Source organism: Onychomys torridus, chromosome 15 (genome assembly GCF_903995425.1).
Source record: "Onychomys torridus chromosome 15, mOncTor1.1, whole genome shotgun sequence".
Taxonomy (NCBI): Eukaryota; Metazoa; Chordata; class Mammalia; order Rodentia; family Cricetidae; genus Onychomys; species Onychomys torridus.
The window spans coordinates 38,209,576-38,235,940 of NC_050457.1; the positions used below are offsets into that span (position 1 = coordinate 38,209,576).

The window sequence follows — 26,365 nt, forward strand, 5'->3', positions numbered from 1 at the left end:
TTTTTAGAACCAGTCAGTTTGGTAGTGTTATCCTATACAGTGAGCTTGTTTTCTTTCCATTTCTTCTGTTACTCTTTGGATATAGCAAATGAAGGATAATGTAAAAGCTCAAAGATGGCAGAGACCTAGAAGTATGAGTTGTCTTAAATAATGGTATATATATTTATTCATATGCAGATATAACTGTATATATGTATATTCATATATGACTACATGTCTTTATGTGTTTATGTTGGTCACTAACACACTCAAATGAGGACCAAGCCAGTAAACATTCATAATTTCCAAGAACAATACAAGACACTTTGGTGACTCTACAAATTTAGGATACCTGTGAATTTAGTAGGATTTCAACACACAAAAGGAGCCACTCAGTGCACTTTTGTTTAGATGTTTAAAATAAGACAGTATTTGGCCATTTTTTATTTATTAAATTATAATATTGGCAATAATGTTAGTTCTTATTTCTAAAATGCATCCTTAACAGTTATTTTTCATCTTATAGGTCTCACAGCAGAAGACAGCTGTCCTGGAACTCACTATATAGCCCAAACTGGATTCAAATTCACAGTCTTCCTGCCTCAGCCCATACCCAAGTGTTGGTATTACAGGTATGCACCATCATCATAGTCTGCTTAACATTTACTTTTCAAATGAGATAATAACGATGTTTAAATTTCAATTTTAGTAATATAAAATGTTACTTTGAAGGAGACAGTAATAACAAAGTTAATCTTCCTAAGTAACTATGTGTGTGCATTGAGTACTTTGCACTACTACATTAATACAGTAACAACACATTATTTCAGATTAGTATTCTGAGGATAAGATGTCACTGGCTCCCCCTTGTGGAACTGACTATTTTAGGTGTTGGGGAAGAAAATGTATAAAACGGCATTATAGCTGTCTCTCTCTTTCCAGACATTCGATGGCTTAAAATTAATCGCATATGTGCTTTTTCTTATATACACAATCTAGAAAAAGGAATTAACATAGCAGAATGAGTGTCTACACAGATTTACACTCTAAGACCTTTTCTTGTTTTTAGCCAACATTGTTTGAATTAGACCTTGTTTAATTAGGTACATTTGTATTTCATTACAAAATGTTGAACCGGATTAAGTTCATTACAATATAAGTGAAATTCTCTATGAATCCTATTGTACAGATCCTATGGTATCTTCATCTACTTTCTTCTCCTGTAGCACCTGGCCTGTCAAAGACTCTCTTGATGCCCCACTTCCCCTGGGGAATGGTTCCCACCCAGGTCTAAAGGAGTTCTCAGCAAGTGGGCAATCCTCTGGGAACATCAGCAGCCACAACTACCTCCAGCTTCTTGGCATATGAAAAAACAGTCCTACCTGCTCAAAACTGAAAGTGACTTGATTGGAAGGTGGCCAGATGCCCAACAGGACCTTGGGAGAACATATTCAAGTTCCTTCAGTTAGTTGGACCCAATAATCTTTCCTGTTTCAGATGATTCCAGTGCTCACCTCTTCAACCCAGCGTCTAGCGTCTGAGTGAACTAATTAACTCCGTTGCTGCGTTCCAGTCCTAACATGATGTTTCAGATCCCACAGCTTGGATCTACACCTTTCTCTGAAATTAACCTTCCAAGAAAAACCCTTGGAATCTTAAAAAGGATAGTCCCAGTATACACTGACAGCTGAGGGACTATGGTAGTGATGCAAGACCTGCTCACTGTTATTTTTAAGTGTTGTATTTAATTGGGGGATATATTGACTATTTCTAGCATCAAGTTTTCAGTTATGACTAAGGGTGGCATTCAGTGCAGACTGAGAAAAGGGCAGTGCAGAAAACAGGTACACTCACTCTAGGGTTGCAGGAAACATCCTGGGGTGAAGGGCATGTATTAACTTGCAGCACAAATAGGTCTTTGCTCTGTTCCTCCCTAGATAAAAGACCTTGAGTGTTTGAGTTCCCTTTTACTTACAAAGTAAAAGTGATTATCTGACCAAGATTTGTGAAAATTAAGTATTACTTAATACTGACTGCACAGAGCATGGAGCATGACATAAAAATGACTCTCTCTTAGGGAGGGGAAGGAACAATCTAAAAACGTGGGGTCATGGTAGGAAGCCTTGCTGTCTAAGACATTAATAAGCTAGGGCAGCAGATGCAGATGACACACTGAAGTTTTCTTGGATACTATTATATTGTGTCCACTCATTTCCCCTGATAGTATTACCTTGTGAAGCAAGGGACAATATATCTCAATATTCCACACTATTTTGTAATATTCTGGTCTGGGTTTACTCTTTGGGACATTCATTTCTTAAATTTGAATGGGCTCTGTGGAAGATTATTATCTGACCTGGAATTTACATCTGTATAAACAGAACACTGTGCCATGTACCCCTTTCCTTTGCCATGGGGGCCGCTTCAAAAGATGGTAGCAAAACATTTCAGGAAAACTCGGCTCCTGGTCCTTACAGAGCGGGGAGGATCTTGGGGAACCTTGATAGTTAAGGTTTCACTATTAAATAGTTCGAAGTCGGTTATGAGTTGGTCAGGCCTACCAACTGGGTGCTCGCAGTTTATGCTGGAGGTTCGTCTATGAAGATCGAGTGGCTTTCAAAAGATGCACAGTTAAAGTCAAATTTTAGTCTAGTACTTTTAATTGTTAAGTGAAGTGCTGCCATCATGTGGTGGGAGCAGAGACAGCATGCATTTAGTGATCTATTAAGGCAAACAGCAATTTCTTTTTAGTTTTTAATATACTGGTTTTGATAATTTGGTTAATTCATGACTCAATTAATTCTAACTTCAATTGTTTCAAACATTAACCAAAATAGCCCCGAATACTGTGAAACTTCAAATATATGCATAGTAATTCAACTGTGTATAAAAGGCAATATATCTAAAATGAACTCCTGTAACTAAGTCATTAAATGTCAGGATCCTGGACAATGCTTAAAAGGCATTACATTGCTTTGATTTGTTTAGACCTATTTGTAGTAATTTGACTTTTCTGTTATTTTGTTTTTTTCTTTAATAGTTTTTAAATTTTAATCAAAAGATGATTACATCATGTGACCCCTCTCTTTTCTCCCTCAAACCCCTCCCATTGCTCCCCAAGTTCCTTTCAAGTTCATGTTTTTTTCCCTTTGGTTATTATTATTTGGTGTGCATATGCATAAATATGTAAGTACAGTGTGTTGAGTCTGTGTGGTGTTGCAGCACACAGAGTGTGGACTATTGTTTCTGTGATGTAGTATTATTGTACTAGTGTATTATTCTGTAGTATTGTTTCTGTGATGTAGTATTGTATTAGTTTATTGTTCTGTATTATTATTTCTGTGATATAATATTGTTGTATTAGTGTAGTCTGTAGTATTGTTTCTGTGATGTAATATTGTTGTATTAGTGTATTATTCTGTAGTATTGTTTCTGTGATGTAGTATTGTATTAGTATCTTATTCTGTAGTATTATTTCTGTGATGTAGTAGTATTGTACTAATATATTATACTGTAGTGTTGTTTCTGTGATCTGGCAATATTGTATTAGTGTATTGCTCTGTAGTATTATTTCTGTGATGTAGTAGTATTGTGTTAGTGTATTGTTCTATAGTATTATTTCTGTGATATAATATTGTTGTATTAGTATATTATTCTGTGTTATTGTTTCTGTAGTGTAGTATTATTGCATTAGTACATTATTCTGTAGTATTGTTTCTGTGATGTAGTATTATTGTATTAGTGTATTATTCTGTAGTGTTGTTTCTGTGATGTAATATTGTTGCATTAGTGTATTATTCCGCAGTATTGTTCCTGTGATGCAATACTACATCACAGAAAACAACTAGTCAATTACAGAGGATGTCTAATCACAGAGTGTCCCAGCAGATGGCATCCTTTAAACAACTCCTGCATTTGAGGCTACGGGAGCATCACTGAAGAAGAGGTGGAAAGGTTGCAAGAGCCAGAGGACCAGGAAGTCTGCTGTGAGATTGTATCTCCTAGAAATGGTGTGGAAGTTACACCCATAATACTGCAAGAATAGGCCTGTTTAAACAAGATCCAAACAATGACGACCCTAATAGACACACTAACATGGAAGGGGGAAATCTCAAGTGACCCCACTCCTAGATAAAGAACCACAGCAAACTAAGAATTGTTGAGAGAGGGAGAATTAGTTTTCCTCAGGGATGAGCACTCCTAATTGGTTATCTAATACCAAGTGATCAGCCCTGAAATAATATATTTAAAAACAAACATATAAATAAAGAGTTGACCAACATTAAACACATAAATATGGTGTTCTGTGATCTACACTGTAGACTGACAATATTCTAATTTAAACAGTCATGAAGGAATTTAAACAGAACACACATAGGGAGAGGGGAGGGGAGGGAGGGAAGGAGGGAGAGAATGAGAAAGAGAGAGAGGGAGGGAAGGAGAAAGAGAGGAGGAGGAAAGAAAGAAGAGAAGGAGGGAGCAAGAGAGAGAATGGATAGGAATAGGAATATTGACAGATAAAACAGCAATGGAACCCTGGATGGGACATGGAACACTGGAGGAATGGGATATAGCATGTTGTGGCACAGTCTTAAGCATTTAAAGAGACAGATACAACTGATGAAGTCTTAATTAGGCCTCAGAAACCTGAAACTACAGAAATATGTGCTGCTGTATGGAGTTAAGAATGTAGTACCATCAACCATGGAGAAGTCTAGCTGGTGACTAACTACAAGTTTTCCTACTACTAACTAGTGTTCATGGTACTGGAAGGTACTCTGTATACTACAGGAGGAAAAAAGTAACCACATCTCCTAGCTACAAACTCTGACCTGTATACTGGTATAATAGTGGCACAAATGTTATAATAGTAACCAACAGCTTTCACATTAGACTTCAGGCCCACTCCATGAGATGGGAGCTGTACCTAATACTGCTAAAGTGGCCAAGAACTTGAGAGTAGATAGGACATGGGCCTAGATAAAAACTTAAAGACTATTATTCTGCTAAAAGAACATAGCAATGACTCCTCATTACATACTGCCATCTAGTCGATCAGTGCCTTGCTCAGCCATCATCAGAGAAGCTTCTTGCAGTAGATTGGAACTAACACAGAGACCCACAAAGGAACAAAGAAAATGAGAGACTTTGGAGCACTCAATCCTAAATAGGATATCTTAATCAAAGCTTTCCATTCAGGCTCAGGGATATATGTGGAGTAGGAGTCTGAAAGATTGTAAGAGCCAGAGGCAATGGGCGACTTCAAGGAAATAGTATCTTCCAACAGAGATTCTGGCAGAATACACGAGGCCTGCACAGGTTCAAACCTGATGGAATCCTAGCACTGAGACAGGGAAGTGGACATAGGCTCCCACCCCTAACCAAGAAGCTATGTGCAGCTGATACTCAAAGGAACAATCAGTTTCCTCTAATAAAGTCTTACCGAGTATATTAGCCACACTTCAGTACAGGAGTAGCTGACCAAAAAATGAAGCCTTTTGTCCCATTTTACTCTGTTTGGGAAACATTTTGTCTTTTTGTTCTTTTATTTTTATTTCCGTGTGTGTGTGTGTGTGTGTGTGTGTGTGTGTGTGTGTGTTTCATGGTGTTTTTCTTTGTATATGTTTTGTTTTTTCTTTTTGTTTTGTGTTTGTTTTTAAAGATAAAAAGAACATAAAGTTGAGTGTGTGGGGAGGTAATGATCTGGGGGAAATTGGGAGAAAGAAAATCATGATCAAGATACACTGTCTGAAAAAATGTTTTGAGAAAGAGAAGGTGGGCTTTGAGGCTTCAAATTCTTAAACCAGGTCCAGCAGTATTCTGTCTCCTGCTGCCTGTAGATCCAGATGTAGTTCTCTCAGCTACCTCTCCAGCACAGTGTCTGGCTGTGTGCCATTCTACCATTCTACCCACCATGCTGATAACAGACTAAACCTCTGAACCTGTAAGCAAGCCCCAATTGAATGTTTTCCTTTATAAGAGTTCCCGTGGTCATTGTGTCTCTTCAAAGCAATAGAACATTGGCTAAGACACTACCTATGTGTTCCAACTTATGGGGTAGGCTATACTTTGAATCAGAAAGTGGTTGGTTACTACCATGGTATGTGCCACTGTTGTACAAGTGTTCATGACTTGGCAGGTTGGGCATTATTGTAGCTCGAAGGGCTCACAGATGGGTAAGACTGATGGTTACTTTTCTCCTCTAGAAGCATGCTTGGCACCTTCTAGTACTATAAAAGCTAGACAGTATGAATGAAGCTTTCAGGTCAGTATGCTTTCTCCATATTGTACAACTCAAGCATGTGGTGTCTTCAGCAATAGGTTTTTAATGTGTAGTTCTGGAGTGTTACCCAGAGCATTGGCAATAGCCTGTAATGTTTAGGGATCTATGGGCCCTCACTGGCCAACAATTCCAAAGAGGTAGTCCATTCCTTGCACTGGATTTTTTGTTAGTGTGAGACATCAATTAGGGACATTGTTGTCCCATTCTAGAATAATTTAAAATCTTCTTGCATATATACAAGTACATAATATATGTATTTTAGGAAGAATCTAAAGTAGAAGGTTTGCTTATGAGTATAGGATGAATCCTAATTGGTCTTAATAAAAACCCAGAGCCAGATATGGGGTAAATGCTGAAAGATCAGAGAGACAAAGGAACAAGCCACAGCCATCTCTCACCTCGAAAACTCCTCAGCCGAAAAGAGGACTGGGCTTCTTTCTCCCCCTGCCTTATATTCTTTTCTCTGTCTAGCCAAATCACTTCCTGTATCAACCTCCTTAGTGCTGGGATTAAAGGTGTATGCCACCACAGCCTGGCCTCTATGGCTAACTAGTGGCTGAGTGGCTGGCTTTGCCCTCTGATCTTCAGGCAAGCTTTATTTGTTAGAGCATACACAAAATAACACCACATATGAGTATTTTTCAAAACGTCTTTAGTATTAGTTCTCTCTGTGTGTCTCTCCTCTCTCTCTCCTCTCTCTCTCTCTCTCTCTCTCTCTCTCTCTCTCTCTCTCTCTCTCTCTCCTTCCATCTTGCCCTTCCATCTCCTACCCCATTTACCACCTCTTTTGAATCCTTTGTACCACTATGTTCTATCTACACTCCAATGAAACTCCTCTTCATGGCCCCATACTAATTCTTTGGCCTCTATAAATATTCCAAATGGATAATACATATATAAGGATTCAAAGCTAACATCCACAGACGAGAGAAAAGTATGTGACATTTTTCTTTCTGGGTCTGGGTTATCTTATTTAGAGTAATTATTTCCAGTACCATCCACTTACCTGAGAATGTCATAACTTTGTTTTGTGTTTCTCAATAGCTGAATAATATCCCATGAACAAATGCACCCCATTTTCAGTATCCATACATTGGTTGATGAACCTGGACTTTTTCTATTTCCTGGCTATTGTGAACAGAGCTACAATGAACATAGGCAAGCAAGCAACTTTACAGTAGACTATAGAGTCCTTTGGGTATTTACCCAAGAGTGGTAGAGCTGCATCATGCTGTCGATCTATTTCTATCTTTTGGAAGCCCTTCTCCACTGACTTCCAAAGTGGCCACACCAGTTTCACTCTCACCAACAATGAATAAGTGAAGAACGTTTAAGCCCCAGCCACTCGTGTCTTTGTATGCAGAGTTCCACACAGTGTCATGCCCTAAGAAATGAGCCAGAATGTCTTTCTTTACATCTCAGTCCAAATGTTGTGGGGAAAGGCTTCTTCTGGCCAATGTAGAGTAACATGGTCCAGCTCTAGCCTTCCAATGAAACAGCTAGAAAACTAGTCAAAGTCCATGGACCATTGTTTCTTTTTCTTTTCTTTTCTTTGTAGCGCGAATCTTAAATGTTCTTATTAATAAAATAAAACTCAAGGCCAGTTATCGGGGTGACTGTTGGAAGATCAGGGAGACAGAACAAGCCACAGTTTCCTCACCTTGCCAGTTCCTCAGTTGGTCTTGTTTCCTCAGAGTCCTCATCCACATGAATCTCAGCTGAACTGTTGCTCAAAAGCCTAAAAGCTTAACCAGACAAAAGCTGGTTTCTGGTCTTCACACTGTATATAACTTTCTGCTTTCTGCTGTCACTCCCTGGGATTAAAGGCATCAGTCACCATGCTTGGCTATATCCTTGAACACACAGAGATCCAGGCAGATCGCTGCCTCTAGAATGCTAGGATTAAAGGTGTGTGCTACCACTGCCTATCCTCTATGTTTAATATTGTGGCTGTTCCATTCTCTGACCCCAGATAAGTTTATTAGCATGTATAATATTTCAGGGAACACAATACCACCACATTTCTTTTCTTTTCTTTTCTTCTTTTCTCCCCCCCTCCTCCTCCTTCTTCTTTTTCAAGACAGGGTTTCTCTGTGTAGCTTTGCATCTTTCCTGGATCTCACTCTGTAGACCAGGCTGGCCTCCAACTCACAAAGCCTCTGCCTCCTGAGTGCTAGGATTAAAGGCATGTGTCACCACTGCCTGGCGATCATTGTTTCTTAGGATATTAAACATCAGACACTAAGGACTAGTCTAGAGAAACTGGAAGCAGTGAAGGAGGATACTAGAACTGAGTGACTTAGATCTTTGATAGGATTTCTATACTGAAACATAGGAGAAGAAATCCAAACAGAAATCAGTTGTCCTCTTGAGTTAGTTGAAGCCAAGTAAGCTGGACACCTGGACCACATATCTCCATACCCAGACAGATCATGAGCCATGAAAACCTGATGATGCTCTCTCTTGAGCGTTCAGTTGGGTACTGATCAACATATGGTGTGAGGAAGTTAACCACACATATAATCACTAGAGAAGATTAAAAGAAAAGACTAGCAGGGCTCACAGACCCAGGGTGAGTGTCTATTATCCTCAGATGACCAGGAAACTTAAAATTGGTTGGACAGAGAACCCAAAACAAAATATTAGCATATTATTTCTTAACAAAGCTTTAAAGTGAACTTACCCAATGCCAACATCTTTCCAAGAATCTTACCCTGTATCAGGAGGAAATGAAAGACTATTTATAGAAATACAAAAAGCATCTTCATCCAAGAAAGGAAAATTCACTGACACCCACTAATAATTGTGAGATGCCTTAGTGACTTTTCCATTGGAGTGAGGAGAGAAGGCTTCACATACACTTCTTAAGGGAGAACAGATTCACTGAGGCTTGTGATTCAGAAGATCCCAGTCCACTGTTGCAGGGAAGATGTAAAGAGTGGTCCTGCTGATGGGGGGTGCATGAGGTAGTAGGCTACTCATGTGGAGAACAGGAAGCAGAAAGCAGCCAGAACCTGGGGCCGAGCTGCCACCTTCAAAGCTGGCCCAAGTGACCCATGTACCAGCTAAGCTTCACCTTCTCAAGGCTCCACAGCCCCTCATAAGAGCTCCACCACCCCAAACATGAGCCTGTGGAGGATATTCCAGCTTCAAACAATATCAGCAGGCTTCCCAAAAGAAATGCATGGTCAACATTTTCTCCCATAATCAGGAGGAGCATCAATCAATCAAACGAACAGAAATGATGAAGGTGACAGGTTTTCCAATGCAAAATCTTAAGGATGAAAATTTAAATGCTTGAAATGAAAAAAAAATAAACTGGATTATATTCATTATAAATTAGATATTAAAAAATAATATTTTAGTAAACTTGAATTAATAGTCACCATACAAAGGGAGAAGATGAAAGGTGAAAAAGAAAGGAAGAAAGGAGGGAAGGAAGGAAGGAAGGAAGGAAGGAAGGAAGGAAGGAAGGAAGGAAGGAAGACAAGAAAAACAGTGAACAGGGTAACAGTGAACATGGGGGCAGCTTTAAGTGTAAATAAATAAATGTTCTTATATAATTAGAGTCCACACAGGAGAAGAAGAGAAATTCTTTTAACAACTATTAGAATGCCTAAAATCTTCTAAATGTACCCCAAACTTCAAGTCCACTTTTAATGAAGCTCCGTGAACACCAGGAACAAGAACAAAGGAAAACCCCCTCCAAAACACGTTATGTCTGAGTCGTTTGTAAAGCAAAAGGGAAAACCTTCAGAAACGTATCCAGAAGGGGATGAAGCATATGCAGATACATAGAGAGGGATGAAGAAAGCTTACAGAGGAACTAATAAAAGATTCACACTGGAGCAACCTTTCTAAAGCACCCAAAGAGGTGGAAACCAGAAACTACATAGTTGTTGGAAATGACATTTGCCAATTACATCATGTAAGTTGCTAATCCAGACTCATACGCCCACTGATTTTTGCCTGCTGGCTAACTAGCTGTAGTTCTAACTTGCTTTCTGTTGCTGTGATAAAACATTGTGACCAAAAGCAACTTAGAAGAGGAAGGGCTTATTTGACTTATACTTCCTGGTCACAGTGCATCACTGAGGGATATCAGGGCTGGACCTCAAGCAGAATTCTGCTTTCCAGCATGTGCTTGTTGGCTTTCTCCAAGGCTTCTGATTACCTAACTTTCTTCTATAGTCCAGGACTACCTGCCTAAGGAATGGTGTCACCCAGAGACCAATCCAATCTCGACAATCCCTCAATGGAGGCTTCTCCCCTCTGATGACTGAAGGCTGTGTCAAGTTCACAGTTGTGGCTAACCAGGACAGTTGCTGATAGATATTTATAGAATACACAACTAGTATATCAAATTTGGCTTTGGTATGAAGAGGATGTCGGTGTTTGCTTTATGCATCTTGAAACTATGTTATATGGCATAAACTAATTTGGCTTTGGTGTACCTTCCAAAATTGAACCACTCTTTTATTATATAATGTCTGTGTATTTAATATTTCTTACATTAAAATATACCTTGTTCTTTGTGGCCACTGCCACACTAGCTTTCTTTTGAACAGTGCTTACACCATGTGTGTATTTCCATCTTTTTCTTCTCAATCTGTCTGCTCTTTCGAAAGCTCAATTTTCCTGTGCCAGAACTAGAAAATGCCCTCAAGGAGAAGGCTGTTTCATGACACATGTTTTCTTCTCCCAAGGACCTTAGCCTTTGCTATCTGGTGTATGAAGACATTTGTTTAGTATGTCTTTCCAAATTATATAATCTGTGTGCGTGTGAGAGAAAGCTTGAAAACAGCTCACTCATCATGAGCTGGACCTTCTCCACCCGCTGTTTATCATTCAACCTTCCCCCATCTCTCCTCAAGGCCTCAATTCCCCTGGGTTTCTGCCATTTGTTTGTTTGAACTTTATGTTGTTGCTCATTTGAAACAGTAGGTTTTCAGAGGGAGAACAGGCAAACACATGTGCCCAGACCACCATTAGATTTAGTTAGAGAATTCCAATTCAGTTAGAAATCCTCCAGGACAATGTGCTGCAGTTCTGCACCTTCACATCCAGGCTTGCCTCCTTTCTCCTTCCTGGCCCTCTCTTCCATTTTCTTAATGCTTCCTAGGAGGATTTCCTCAATACAATACTTATCCACGAGTGGTTATTGAGATTATTATAATGTAAATGTCTATGTTTTCCAATGGTCTTAGGCAACACCTGTGAAAGGGTCATTCGACCCTGAAAGGGGTCACAACCCACAGGTTGAGAACCACTGTTTTAGACTCTGTCTCCAGAAGTCTCTGAACGAATGGGAGTGTTCCACACCCGTGGCCCTCAGCGTAGGTTATACATCTGGGAAACCAGGCTTAAGATCGTTTGGTATCCTGTATATTTACCTATTAAGTTAAAATTTGTTTCATTCTAGAAGGTAAGTATTGCACTCATGTTCACCTAAATTTGGTTGTGTATTTGTGTGGTTTTGATGTTTGTGCATGGTCTGAGTTTCATTTTTAAAATCATGATACTTTGTTTCCTGTATTGATAAAGCTTGTTATGATGAAAGCAGCTCCATGTATACTATATAGTTCCAAAATTATTCCATATTTGCCTGTTACCTTCATAGTTGGAAATAGGTCTGTATGTAAGAAGTTTTGGTTCAGTTCCTCTTCCAAAGCATTTTATAGTTATTATTTCCTGTCTTCTAAAGCTAAACATGACTGAGAAGAAATCACAAGTGAGGTCAGTTATTTTCTTTGTATAAATAGTTTTGTTATTCTTGCTGGAGACCAGAAGGATGTTTATCATAAAAATTCAGTATGTGGCAGGCATGGTGGCTCACTCTATGAATTGTAGTACTTGAAAGGTAGAGGCAGATGATCTCTGTTAGTTTGAGGCTGGCCTGCTCTGTATAGAGAGTTCCAGGCCAGTCAGAACTACATAGTGAGACCCTGTCCCAAAGAAAGAAAACAACACGGACATGAAATGTTGTGATGATACATTAGAATGTTTCCATATTTTATTGGAATACAGTGTCGTTAGAATATAGTATAAGTTCTTCCTTTATTTGGCAAAATTGCCTTATATTACAACTTAAAATGCATGTCAGGTCTCATTTGCTGTTTTCCAAAGATATCGATTCTCCCTCTATGCTATGATGTTTGCATCTATTCTGCCTTTATTATGCTCTTTGCAACTATTTAGCATCCTTTCCTTTGTTCAACCTAATTTCTCCCAGTACATCTTTCATACTTGGGATTCAATAAACAGCCACAAGCGACATGGGGCTACTTAAACTTAAATTGATTCAAAATTGAAGGCCATTGAAGTTCAACTCCTTTGCACTTAGACACATTTCCACCATGTGGTAGATGCCCGTGGCTATGCTGAGGGCCACGGGTGTGGAACACTCCCATTCGTTCAGAGACTTCTGGAGACAGAGTCTAAAACAGTGGTTCTCAACCTGTGGGTTGTGACCCCTTTCAAGGTGGAATGACCCTTTCACAGGTGTTGCCTAAGACCATTGGCAAACATAGACATTTACATTATAATAACAGTAGCATAATTACAGTAACATAAAAACAGTAGCAATGAGATGATTTTATGGTCGGGGTTCAGCACAACGTGAGGAACTGTATTAAAGTGTTGCAACTTCAGGAAGGTTGAGAACCACTGACCTAGAACAATAATTGACTCTGATGCTTGTTATGGTTTTTTTCTTATTTAATGATTGGTTCTCAAATGGTGTCAGTATTTCCTTAAGAATTCCATTTCTACTTTGTAGTTCTGAATTATTCCTACTTGTAAATTTTTACATTTATTTATTTGTGTACACACGCACACACACACGCACACATACATACACACACACACACACACACACACGCACACACACACACACACTGTGGGGGAGTGTTCATGTGAGCTGTAAATGGTGTGTAAAGACCAGAGGACAACTGGCTTTTGTGGGTTTTCTACTTTTATGGCACCTGGGAATCAGCATAAGTTGTCAGGCTTGGTAATAAGTACTTTACCCACTAAGCCATCTCATCACCTTGGTTTTGTCTTTTCTTGAAGTATTCTTAACCTAAGTTTGAGTTCTTGTTATATATTCCCCACTATCCCGAGTAGATATGTTTCAAGACCTCCAATGAATGTCTCAAAATACGTAGTATCGTATGTATAATTTGATAATTTCCCTTACATATTAATAACAACTCATAATCAAACAAAACAAGTGTAACTATACGTTGTAATAACTTTCATGAATAGTCTCTCTCTGTCAGAACACACTTGTAGCCACCTTGTAAGTGATGAGGTGGTGAACGAGGCCGGCCCTGTGATGTAAGATGAGGTAATGATGAGGCCAGCATTTTGATGTAAGATGAGGTATGAACGTGGCAGGCACCGTGGTATAGGATATGTGAACACAGCACTGTGATATCCTGACGGTCACTATGACAACTAGGAAGGCTATTAAGTGACTAACAGGTAAGTGGATATATTGGCTGAAGGGACAGTTTATGACTTAGATCTCTGGAAAAACAAAAGTGATAAAGATTTCACCCAACTATTCAAAATTATGTACAAACCAAAGATTGTGATTTTTTTCCAGAACCTTCTTTGCAATATTTTTGGACTACAGTGGACTGCATGTAACTGAAATTGAAAAGTGAGATCATGAATAAAAGTATCTATGGTAACCTCTCTCAGTGTAAACACAGAGGACTTTTCCTTTGAAAATCTTCCTATCATGTTTTCCCGTCTCCTGTTTCCAGGCTGAATATTTGCAAATGAGTTCTTCACTTATCTTTTTGGTTGTAATATATTTCTCCCATTAGGCTGGTCTATATTTTATATTTCCCATTTTATGCAAACTTCTTGAAAAATGTACTCTAGCCTATTTATTATAATTCTAATGTGTCTCAGTTCTGCCCATTAGCTCCTTGTCTTTTCTCTCTTCTGAGCTATACTGCAAAGGTTATCGAGGACAGCCTGTGGGATAAATGAACTCACCTCCTGTTTGTAAATGTACTGCAAAGGCTGTGGCCATCCACTGGTCTTATTAACACGAGCTCTTTTCAAGGTGCAAAGGCAGAACTGGGGTTGAGATAGGGATCACACAGCTTGGGAAGGTTAAACCCTTAGGATCTTATGCTTCACAGAAATGTCTGCTGACCTCTAAGGTACAGGGAAAACCACCTGTAGTCTGAGAGCACAAAGCAGCGTGAAGATAGTATTGAAAACCCCCCTCAGGCATATTGGTCTCTGTTCTTCACAGATATTTTCTTTTGTTTTGTTTTTCGAGACAGGGTTTCTCTGTGTAGTTTTGGTGCCTGTCCTGCATCTCGCTTTGTAGACCAGGCTGGCCTCAAACTCACAGAAATCCAGCTGGCTCTGCTTCCCAAGTGCTAGGATTAAAGGCGTGTACCACTGCTGCCTGGCCTTCCCACCTTTTAAAAGGGTATTTCATTCAGTTTTTACATCGTGTCTCAGATCAGGCTTCCATACAATGTGCAGTTGCCCATTGGGCATAAAGAGTTTGCCCCAGGTCCTTCCGGGGCTGCCCAATTGAGCTACAGGTGCTCAATTCCCTTATGTGAAATAGTATAGTGTTTGCATTTGATTTATATGACCCTGTATACAAGGCTGACTATATTATAGCATGGTTGGCTTACAAATAAAGAAAATTCATTGCTCACAGTTCTAGAGGCCAGAAGTCTAGAATCTGGTGGCAAAAAGTTTAGGTTCTGTTAAGACTCTCCTTCATGTTGGAGACTGACAACTTCTTGCTGTATCTTCATGTTATAGAAAGAACAATCTGGTTCTGTAGGTTCCTGTTTACAAGGGCGCCAGTCCCTTTAACAGGGTTCTGTTCTTATATGATCTATTTATCTTCCATACACCTACTTCCGAATGCCATCAGCTTGCTGAGGGCAGGACAGGGTTTCAACTTAATGCATCTTGAAGGATGCAGGCATATGGTCCATAGTGCCAGGCAAAGGCCGTTTGAGTCCTCAAAGAAACCTGGGCTTCAGATTATATCCAACCTCTAGCCCTATTTCAAGCTCTGGAAGTTTGTTTGTTTGTTTTTCACATTTAAGGAGAGATATCCTGCTTGTGTTCTTGCCCTGCATTCAACTAGTAGCCACTGCTACTGATAAAGGCTGAGAGGTATGAAGAAGGTGAATTTGGTTTCCTTATGGAGCTGCTTTAGAATTTTCCATGAGCTATTCATCAAGATCAGGCATAATCTGTACCCTCCTCAGAAATGGCTTCCAATCTTCTATTCTTTATATTCTAAGAGAATAGGTCTTCTATTTCTTCTTCATCTTCTTCATCATTTGTTTCTTTTCCTCGTCTCCCTCCTAATGCTTCTGGAAAGTCAGTGTTAGGAACTTTCTAGAATCTGTACTATGGTCCTTAAAGGAGATTTGCTTTGCATTGGCTAACAGCTATCTGACCAGCTTCCTCCTCTCTTCTCTCCCTTCTTACCTCTCTCTTTCCTTATTTGAACATCTTGTATATATCTATGTGCATATCTTAGATTTTGCCAAAATGAAAATTTGAGATCTGACTTTCCTTTCCCACCTTCAGCTAGTGTAGGTGGAGTTTCTCTGTGTCCAGCAGTCAGTTCCCAAAGAACCACACGGAGACTTCTTATTAATTATACAAGCTTGGCCAACAGTTTAGGCTTGTTACTAACTAGCTCTTACAACCTAAATTAATCCACATTTCTTATCTATATTCTACCATGTGGCTCATGGCTTGTTAACTCATTTTCTTTTTGGAAATTGCTTTTTTATTTATGAAAGTACAGTCATTTGACTCAATAGAAGCTTAAACAGGGCATTCAGTATATACAGTGTATATCCTTAGCAATATATCAAATCAAAGAACAAAAGAGAGAACAAAAAAAATAACAAAACATAAAAACAAAGAAAACTAAAACCTCAATGTAAACAAACACAAACCCACAAGACAAAATGAAACAATTTTCATTAAGCAGAATTTTCTTCATGCATATTTAGTAGCATGAAGTGTCCTACACTCTGTGCCTGGCTTTGGACACATATTAGGGAGTCAGCCACATAATTTAAGAACCTTTTCAAGACAAGTGTAGCCATGAAAATTTCAGTCTTTGTAGGTTAAGCCCTTGTCAAGGTTGTTCCTATGCTATGTAGGCCACCAGATGATTCTTTCAGACAATGGTGTCTGTGTGCCTATTCAAGACCAAAAAGAAGACATGGGGAGCATAAACCATCTCAAGACATAAAAGCTCATAGTGACATCCCCTCAAAATCTGTTCTCTGGACAGTTCTCTTCAGTGAAGGCTGTGACACAGGAGAATCTGCAGTCTATTTCCTAATGGACAAAAGAAAAGACTTAGATGACTAATGAGGGAGTGTTGTCATCTCTGTAGAGCATGGGCTTCAGCAGGACATGGAGTAGCTTCAGCACTGGACTGTGAGAATATCATGCTGCTGTTGCTGGTTCTGGAGGCCACTGGTCTCCTCTTGGTCCCTAATGAGCAATTTCATGTTCTCCAAGTGGTGCTTTAGCAGGACCCAATCCTCTAGCAGTTTCTTGTTCTCCTGCCTCAGTATGTCCACCTTCTTCTTCAGCTGATGCTGCCCCACCAGGAGCTGGCTCTCCAGATCAAAATAAAAGCTCTTCTCCTTGGTCACATCACTGATCTTCTGTGAGGCTTCCGAGTCCTCATTCTCCAATCTCTGCAGATCTGACATGACCTGCTTATGCTCCATTTTGAGCTTCTTGTAGAAAGGATTTGGCCTGTGCTAGGGCCTATGGTCTAAGGATCCTTTGGTTACTAAAATGAGATGATCTCTCAATTCATTCTGTTGTCTGATTATCAGCTGTAGCTGAGTGGTCAGACTTTCCGCCTTCTATATCTCCTGCTCCTTGGTGAGGAAGGTTAGGGTGGACGGATGATGGTTCCCTGGAGGCCTGGCACCATCCTTTGGACCATTTCTTTCTTGATGTTTTACATGGAGGCTAAAGGCCAGTTTGCTTCTGCCTCTCTCTGGTCTTTCTGTCCTCTCCATTATCTCTACCAAATAGACTCCTCAGTCTTGCCAACATGTTCATGGGTGAACAGTCAAGGCACTGACCAAACTCTCCAAAAGGCAGTTCAAGTGTGACAACACAGGTGACATCAAAAAGGAATCCAGGGCTCTCCAGGATACAGTGGAATTTCCAGGGAAAGGACCACTGATGTCATGGGGAACTGACATTGCCTCACTTCTAACCAGGTTTCCTCATAACTCGACAGAAGTCAGGTTCCCCTTTTGAGGAATCTCTCCTGGTTCACAAGGGAAACAGTTCAGCACTGGTAGATTGTACTAGCATGTTACTCATGATCTATAGATAATCACTACCCAACAAATCCACTTTAAAGAATTTTTTTTCCTTTTTTTATTAAGGAATTTTTTTTCATTCATTTTACATACCAATCAAAGATCCTCCTTTCTCTCCTCCTGCCCCCAGCCACCCCCTCCCAACCCACTCTCCCATCCCCCCCCCACAAGAAGGCAAGGTCTTCCATGAGGAAGCACATCCAGTAGAGGCAAGTCCACACTGCCCCCCCCTGCCTCAAGGCTGCATGAGGTATTCCATCATAGGTAATGGGCTCCAAAAAGGCCACTCATGCACCAGGGATGGATTCTGATCTACTACCAGGGGAACCTCCTAAGCAGATCAAGCTACACAACTGTCTCCCCATGCAGAGGGCCTAGCCCAGTCCCATGCAGGCTCCATAGCCATTGATCCTGCTTTCATGAGTTCCCACAAGTTTGGTTTGATCATCTCTGCAGGTTTTCCCATTATGATCCTGCTGCACTTGCTCACAGAATCCCTCTTCTCTCTTTTTGACTGGACTCCTGGAGCTCTGCCAGGTATTTGGCTGTGGATCTCTGCATCTTCTTCCATCAGTCACTGGAGAAAAGCACTGTGATGACAGGGTATTTACCTATCTGATTACTGGGGTAAACCAGTTCAGTTCAGTCACCCTCTCCACTATTTCTAGTAGTCCAAGCTGAGCTCACCCTTGGGGATTCCTGGCAACTTCTCTAACATCCATTTCTCTCTATCCCCATGATGTCTCCCTCTATCATGGTATCTCTTTCATTGCTTTCCCACTCCATCCCTGTTCCAGTTCAATCATCACATTCCCTTATGTTCTCATCTCCCATCCCCTACCCTCCATTGCCCTTCACCTCTAGTTTACTCATGGAGATCTCATTTATTTCCTCTTCCCAGGGAGATCCACAATCCCTCTTTGGGGTCCTCCTTGTTAGCTAGCTTTTCTGGAGTTGTGGGTTGTTGTCTGGTTATCCTTTGCTTTACATCTAATATCCACTTATGAGTGGGTACATACCATGTCTGTCCTCCTGAGTCTGAGTTACCTCACTCAGGATACTTTCTAGTTCCATCCCTTTTCCTGCAAATTTCATGATGTCATTGTTTTTCTCTGCTGAGTAGTACTCCATTGTGTATATGTACCAAATTTTCTTAATCCATTCTTCAGCTGAGGTGCATCAAGGTTGTTTCCAGGTTCTGCATATTATGAATAATGCTTCTTAGAACGTAGTTGAGCATGTGTGAGCATTCCTTGGGTATATGTGGAAGATTGATTCCTAATTTTCTGAGAAACTGCCAGACAGATTTCCAAACTGGTTGCACAAGTTGCACTCCTGCCAGCAGTGGAGGAGAGTTCCCCTTGCTCCACATCCTCTCCAACATAAGCTGTCTGCAGTGCTTTTGATCTTAGCCATTCTGACAGGTGTAAGATGGTGTCTCAGAGTCATTTTGATTTGCATTTCCCTGATAACTAAGGATGCTGAGCAATTCCTTAAATGTCTTTTGGTCATTTCAAACACCCTAACAGTCGTGCTGGAACTCTCATCCAATAACTGATGGAAGTGAGTGCAGAGATCCTCGGCCAGGCCCCAGGTGGAGCTCCAGGAGTCCAATTGTCGAGAAAGAGGAGGGACTGTAAGAGCGTGAATTGTTGAGACCAAGATTGCAGAAAGCACAGGGACAAATAGACAAATGAAGGGAAGCACATGAATTATGAACTAAATGCTGTGGAGCCCCCAACTGGATCAGGCCCTCTGGATAAGTGAGATAATTGAATAGCTTGAACTGTTTGGGAGGCACCCAGGCTGTGGGACCGGGACCTGTCCTTAGTACATGAGCTGGCTGTTTGGAACCTTGGGCTTAAACAGGGACACTTTCTTTGCTCAGCCTGGAAGGAGGGCACTGGACCTGCCTGTACTGAATTCACCAGGTTTAAATGAATCCCCAGGGGAGTCTTGGCCCTGGAGGAGATGGGAATGGAGGGGAGGGGAGGGGGGGGAGGTGTGGGCGGGGGCGGGAGCGGGGAGGACAGGGAAACCCATGGCTTATATGTAAAATTAAAACACAAATATAATAAATAACAAAAAAAGTCTTTTGGCCATTTGAAATTCTTTAATATAAAAGGAGGGCTAGTGATTTTTTTTTTAGTTTATCTTGTATTCTGCCACATTACTGAAGGTGTTTATCAGCTATAGAAGTTCCCTGGTAGAATTTTTGGGGCCACTTATATATACTATCATATCATCTGCAAATAGTGAAAAATTGACTTCTTCCTCTCCAATTTGTATCCCTTGATCTCCTTTTGTTGTCTTGTTGCTCTAGCTAGAACTTCAACTACTATATTGAATAAATAGAGAGAGAGCAGACAGCCTTGCCTTGTTCCTGATTTTAGTGGAATCACTTTGAGTTTCTCTCCATTTACTTTGATATTGGCTGTTGGCTTGCTGTAAATTGTCTTTATTATGTTTAGGTGTGTTCCTTGTATTCTTGATCTCTCCAAGACTTTTATCATGAAGGGATGTTGGATTTTGTCAAAGGCCTTTTCAGCATCTAATGAAATGATCATGTGTTTTTTTTTCTTTCAGTTTGTTTATATGATGTATTACATTGACAGATTTTCATATATTGAACCATACTTACATCTCTGGGATAAAGCTTACTTGATCATGGTGGATAATTTTTTTATGTGTTCTTATATTCATTTTGCCAATATTTTATTGAGTGTTTTTTTGCATCCATGTTCATGAGGGAGCTTGGTCTGTAATTCTGTTTCTTTGTTGTGTCTTTGTGTGGCTTGGGAATCAGAGTAACTGTAGCCTCATAAAAGGAGTTTGGTAATATTCCTTCTGTTTTACTGTGTGGAACAATTTAAAGAGTATTGGTATTAACTCTTCGTTGAAAATCTGGTAGAACTCTGCGTTGAAACCATCTGGTCCTGGACTTTTTTTGGTTGGGAGACTTTTAATAACTGTTTCTATTTCCTTAGGGATTATTGGTCTATTTAAATTGTTTATCTGGTCTTGATTTAACTTTGGTATGTGGTACCTATCTGAAAATTGTCCATTTCTTTTAGATTTTTCCAATTTTGTGGAGTATAGGTGTTTAAAGTATGACTTAATGATTCTCTGGATTTCCTTGTTGTCTGTTGTTATGTCTCTTTTTCATTTATGATTTGGTTAATTTGGATGCTCTTTCTCTGCCTTTTGGTTAGTTTAGATACGGACTTGTCTATCTTGTTGATTTTCTAAAAGAACCAACTCTTTTTTTCATTGATTTTTTGTATTTTTTTCTTTGTTTCTATCTTATTGATTTCAGCTCTCAATTTGATTATTTCCTGGCATCTATTCCTCTTGGGTGTCTTTACTTTCTTTTGTTCCAGAACCTTCAGGTGTGCTGTTAAGTCAATAGTATGAGATTTTTCCAACTTCTTTATGCGGACATTTAGTGCTATGAATTTCCCTCTTAGCACTGCCTTCATAGTGTCCCATATGTTTGGTTATGTTGTACATTCATTTTCATTGAATTCTTTAATTTCTTTCTTTATTTCTTCGTTGACCCATTGGTGGTTCAATTGAACATTATTCAGTTTCCATGAAATTGTAGGCTTTCTGTCATTTTTGTTGTTGTTGAAATCTAACTTTAATCCATGGTGGTCCAATAGAATACAGGATGCTCTTCCAAAATTTTGTGTCTGTTGAGATTTGCTTTGTGACAAGGTATGTGGTCGATTTTAGAGAAGGTTCCATGGGGTGCTGAGAAGAAGGTATATTCTTTTTTATTAAGGTGGAAGGTTCTGTAAATATCTATCAAGTCCATTTGAGTCACAGCATCTGTTAGGTCCCTTATTTCTCTGTTAAGTTTCAGCCTGCCAGACCTGACCAGTAGTGATAGTGGGGTGTTTGAAGTCTCCCACTATTAATATGTGGAGTTTGATGTGTGATTTAAGCTTTAGTAATATTTCTTTTTAATATTTTTAATTTATTTATTTTTATTTCACATACATTGGTGTTTTGTCTCAGGAACTGGAACTACAGACAGTTGTGAGCTGCCACGTGGGTGCTGGGAATTGAACCAGGATCCTCTGGAAGAGCAGTCAGTGCTCTTAACCACTATGCTATCTCTCCAGCCCCTAGTAATGTTTCTTTTACATATGTGGGTGCCCTTTTATTTGAGGCATAAATGTTCAGAATTGAAACTTCATCTTGGTGGATCATTTTTGTGATGAGTATGTAATGTCCTTCTGGATTTCTTTTGATCAATTTTTAGTTTGAAGTCTATTTTGTTAGATATTAGAATAGCTACAGCAGCTTGCTTATTAAGTCCATTTGATTGGAAAGTCTTTTCCCAGCCTTTTACTCTGAGGTAGTATCTGTCTTTGAGGATGAGGTGTGTTTTCTTGTGTGCAGCAGAAGGATTGATCCTGATTTCATATCCATTCTGTTAGCCTATGTCTTTTTTTTTTAGGTGAATTGAGTCTATTGATATTAAGGGATATTAATGACCAGTGATTGTTAATTCCTGTTATCTTTGGGATTAACTGCTGTGGGGTTATTTATTGTCTTTGTTATATCTGACTTCCTTAGATTGGAATTTTCCTTCTAGTGCTTTCTGTAGGGCTGCATTTGTGGGTTGGTATTGTTTAAATCTAGTTTTGTCTTGGTATGTCCTTTTCACTCTGTCTATGGTTATTGAAAGTTTTTCTGGGTATATTAGTCTAGGCTGGCATCCATGGTCTCTTAGTGTCTGCATTACATCTGTCCAGGACCTTCTGGCTTTCAAAGTCTCCATTGAGAAGTGTTATTCAGTGGTGTTCCAGCACTAACCATAAAGGTCTGGAGATCTGGAAGTGAAAGAGCTGGGCAGGAAGAGGAAGTGATGTAGCTGGGTGGAGAGAGGAAATGAGATGGCAGAACAGAAAGGCATATAGCACGGGTATACAGGAAGTAGCTCTCTTTGGAGACTGAGGTGTCGGTGAGGTGAGGTTGTCTGTGACTTGTCTTAGTCCTCTGAGCTCTTGAGTTTTCACCCCAATATCTGACTCTGGGGTTTTTTGTTGTTGTTGTTGTTGCTGTTGTTGTTTTGTTTTGTTTTTTTAATTAATAAGACCATTTAGCAATTTGTCTTATAAATATACAAATATTCAGATTTTCAAAAAAGTCTCTGAGCTCAGTGATGGTGGTGCACAACTTTAATCCCAGCACTTGGGGGCATAGAGATAGGCCAATCTCTGAGTTTGAGGCCAGCCTGATCTACAGAGGGAGTCCCAGGTCAGCCAGGGCTACACAGAGAAACCCTGTCTCAAAAACAATACCAACAAACCAAAAAACAAATAGCACCCCACCAAAACAAAACATCAAAACAAAGCCCCCAAAGCCCCCAACACCAAAAGAAAACCCAGAAAACAAAACAAAACAAAACCAAAACCCAAATCTGAACTAGGTAGGTGGACTGCATTTCAGAAATAGAAAATAAAATTTTCACTTGAGGCTCAGTTCAAGTAGAGGCTAAGCTGTTTGTTGTTCTTGTCTTCTTTAATTGACTGATAAAATACCCTGACCAAAAGCACCTTAGGGAAGGAAGAGTTTATTTGGCTTGTGGTTCCAGGTTACAGAGGGGGCCACAACAGCATAGGAACCTGAGACAACCAGTCACTTCACATCCACAGAGAAGAGCAGAAAATGACTGCACCGCTACTCACTACTCCCTTTCCTGACTTTCTTCACTTATGAAGTTCAAGGCCCAACGCAGGGAACGGTGCCATGACGAGGATGGGCCACCTACCCATCGAGGCAATTCCCACGGACACGTCCACAGCCAGCCTGAGCTATATCTCTAGATGGAAACTCCCTTTCCAAGTAATTCAGGGTTGTAGCAGGTGGACATTTAAACTAACCAGCGCAGCAGTAATGTGCAATAGTAATGGGAGAAAATATTTACATGATATGCATTGGACAGGGAATGCAATTATCTATGTACTCAGAATTTATTAGAACAATCTGATGACTGTAAGTCCCTCGAGGCATACAAGTGGCCAGGCCCCTCCCACTAGGACCTCTAATGGCCAGGTTCCACCCACAGAATACTCTAACTGCCCCTAACTGCTGGACCCTGTTCCCCGCCGTATAAACCCAGTCTCTGGATGTGCAATCCCACCAAGCTCCACGCTGGAAAGCTCCGCCCCCTTTCCCAAGAAACTTTATATTTAGTTTGCTGCTGTTTCTTGACTGACAGAGGCAGCCACCCTCGTGGTTTTCTCCCTCCCAATAAATCTGTGTTAGGTTGGTTGTGTGGTGTGACTTTGTGGTATTTTGTGGCACCCGGCTGCCAGGATACCTTTCCATCCAAGCTGTAACGCTTATGATGAACCTCGATCCTGTCAGACATCTCTGGGAAATATTATTTTTGGAAAGCCATTCCTAAGATGAAGTTACCTTTATGAAATCTTAATAGATCCTTTTGTGAGGAACCAAAATGTTCCTACATTTCTAATATCACAGAATTTAGCCTTTTTAAAAAATCTGGAAATAAAATGGAAGTGTCTTTACCTGAACTCATGTTCTTATTTTTAACTAAATGGCATTTCATATAGTACAGCTGAGAAAATGGTGGCTCTAGATTTTTTTTTTATAATACATTGTAACTTAAGCAAAATAATAACTTTAATACTAAAGAGGTTTTGCTGTTCCTAATGTAATTTATTATATTCCATTCTGATCACCCACTTATGTAAATAATGAGTTTACAATTAAAATAACATCAAAGTCTTTGGCATCACATGAAAATATACTGGTGTTAGTTTTGCTTGCAGTCCAGACCTTAGGGCTACATGCTTTTTATTCATTGGGCAATGAAGGAAAAAAATAGAAACTCCAAGTATTTGAGGCAAAAAAGAAAAGAAAAGATTCACCCTACTAATAACTCAGAAATGAAACAGCAAGATTCTCAACATAATAGAGCAAAACAGTGTTATTTTTTTAGCTAAGTCATTAACACATCCATCAAAAACTGAAGGCATTTGAAACCATTATTTATTTTAGCTCCTAAAAGATTTTTTTTTAAATTTTATTTTTCAGTGCTGTGGATTGTGGCTTTACACTAAGCTACATTCCCAGCCCTAAGAACCTTGTAAAATAGAGGTATCATTATGAAAATTACAGAGAAACTTGGTGTTTTGCAATTACATACTTTAATTCTGGGCAATTTTCATGAACGCTTTCAAAATAAATGATTTATTATTATTATTATTATTTGTTTTGTTTTTGTTTTTGTTTTTTCAAGACAGAGTTTCTCTGTGTAGTTTTGGTGCCTGTCCTGGATCTCACTCTGTAGATCAGGCTGGCCTCGAACTCACACTCATAGAGATCTGCCTGCCTAGTGCTGGGATTAAAGGCCACTGCCACCTGGCAATAAATGATATTATTTTGATGTTATAAACACTTTAGACTATAAACATGGTCCCATAATTGTTTTTTTATATTTGAATGGGTTAAAACCTTATTGAGCTTTGCTTTTGCTGTTTATGTATTACTGTGCTATTTATTTTAGCTACACTCTTTAAGGGAATCTTTCCCAAAGAAGGGTGTTCTGTCATCAATATTTTCTTTTTTATGTGCGTGGGTGTTTTTCCTGTGCATGTCTGAGCACACTACCTCTGCACCTGGTACCTGGTGAAGTTGGAAGACAGCATCGAATCCCCCGGAATTGGCATTACAGATTCCTGTGAGTTTCCCCGTGTATGCTGGGAATTAATTGAACCTGGGTCCTCGGAAAGAGCAGCAGTGCTTTTAGCCTGACTCAGCTCTGAGATCACCAAGGAAAGTGTTTAGTTTTTAGGAAGGCTTCTTCTTGGGTCATTTTTGAGCACCCCCTCCCCCGGCCCCCAATCAGTAGCAATAGGCTCTGGCCTTTATGCGCACCAATTTGGCTGCAGAATCGCATTGAGCCATGCCTTATTTCTCCGCCTTTTGTAGATATTGCTCAATGCTGTCACTGGACCCCACTGAGGAACCTAGGGTGACTGTCACAGTTCCCTTGTTTTTCTAACAGGATGTGGACACACAACCTTAGTGTTTCGCAACCTTATCAAAATATACGTTGATGTAAATCATAAATCAAGCTTATTGCTTTCCCCCTCCCTCTCCAGTATTTCTTTTCCGTCCTTGAACAGGGCACATCCACCTTGCCAACTACTTTCCTCCTGGGAATTTATGACCCAATTTTACAACCCTATGGCTTGACACAGAACGGTGAAATGTCCCTTCCTCCCGCATTTGTTCCTATTTGGACAAATGTATTCAGCACAAGAATCTTCTCGGTGAAAGGTTTTTTATAAAAAGCAGGTGGCTCAGCCACGCTCCCTTCCACTGTCATAAAATGTTTGGTTTCTCCTAGGATTACACTTGGAGCACAGTTACCCTTCACCTTTATGAGACTTTTGCTCAGGACTGAGCGCCGAGCAAAGACCGCTTAAATCCAAGTACCCGCCGCGACAGAGACTTGCAGCTAGGAAGCCTGGATGGAGTCAGAAACTGACTCAGAAACTACCAAAGCGTCTGTAGGTCCCATAGGGTCCCACGCTGGGATAAGAACCCGAATCCCACTCTGTGTGGAGGGATCGCAGAGGCGGGGCCGGGAGGGCCGCCCCGCCAGATTACCAGCTGATCTGCATGCAGATCAGAGACGCAATCGCAACAGGAACTGCAGCAGAGAACTTTGTGGCTGCCCAAACCG

General features: G+C 40.1%; 1 pseudogene; it reads right to left on the reverse strand.

The window, feature by feature from the left end:
• Positions 1-16,710: 16,710 nt before the first annotated feature.
• Positions 16,711-17,359, reverse strand: LOC118596156 (annotated as a pseudogene).
• Positions 17,360-26,365: the final 9,006 nt, after the last annotated feature.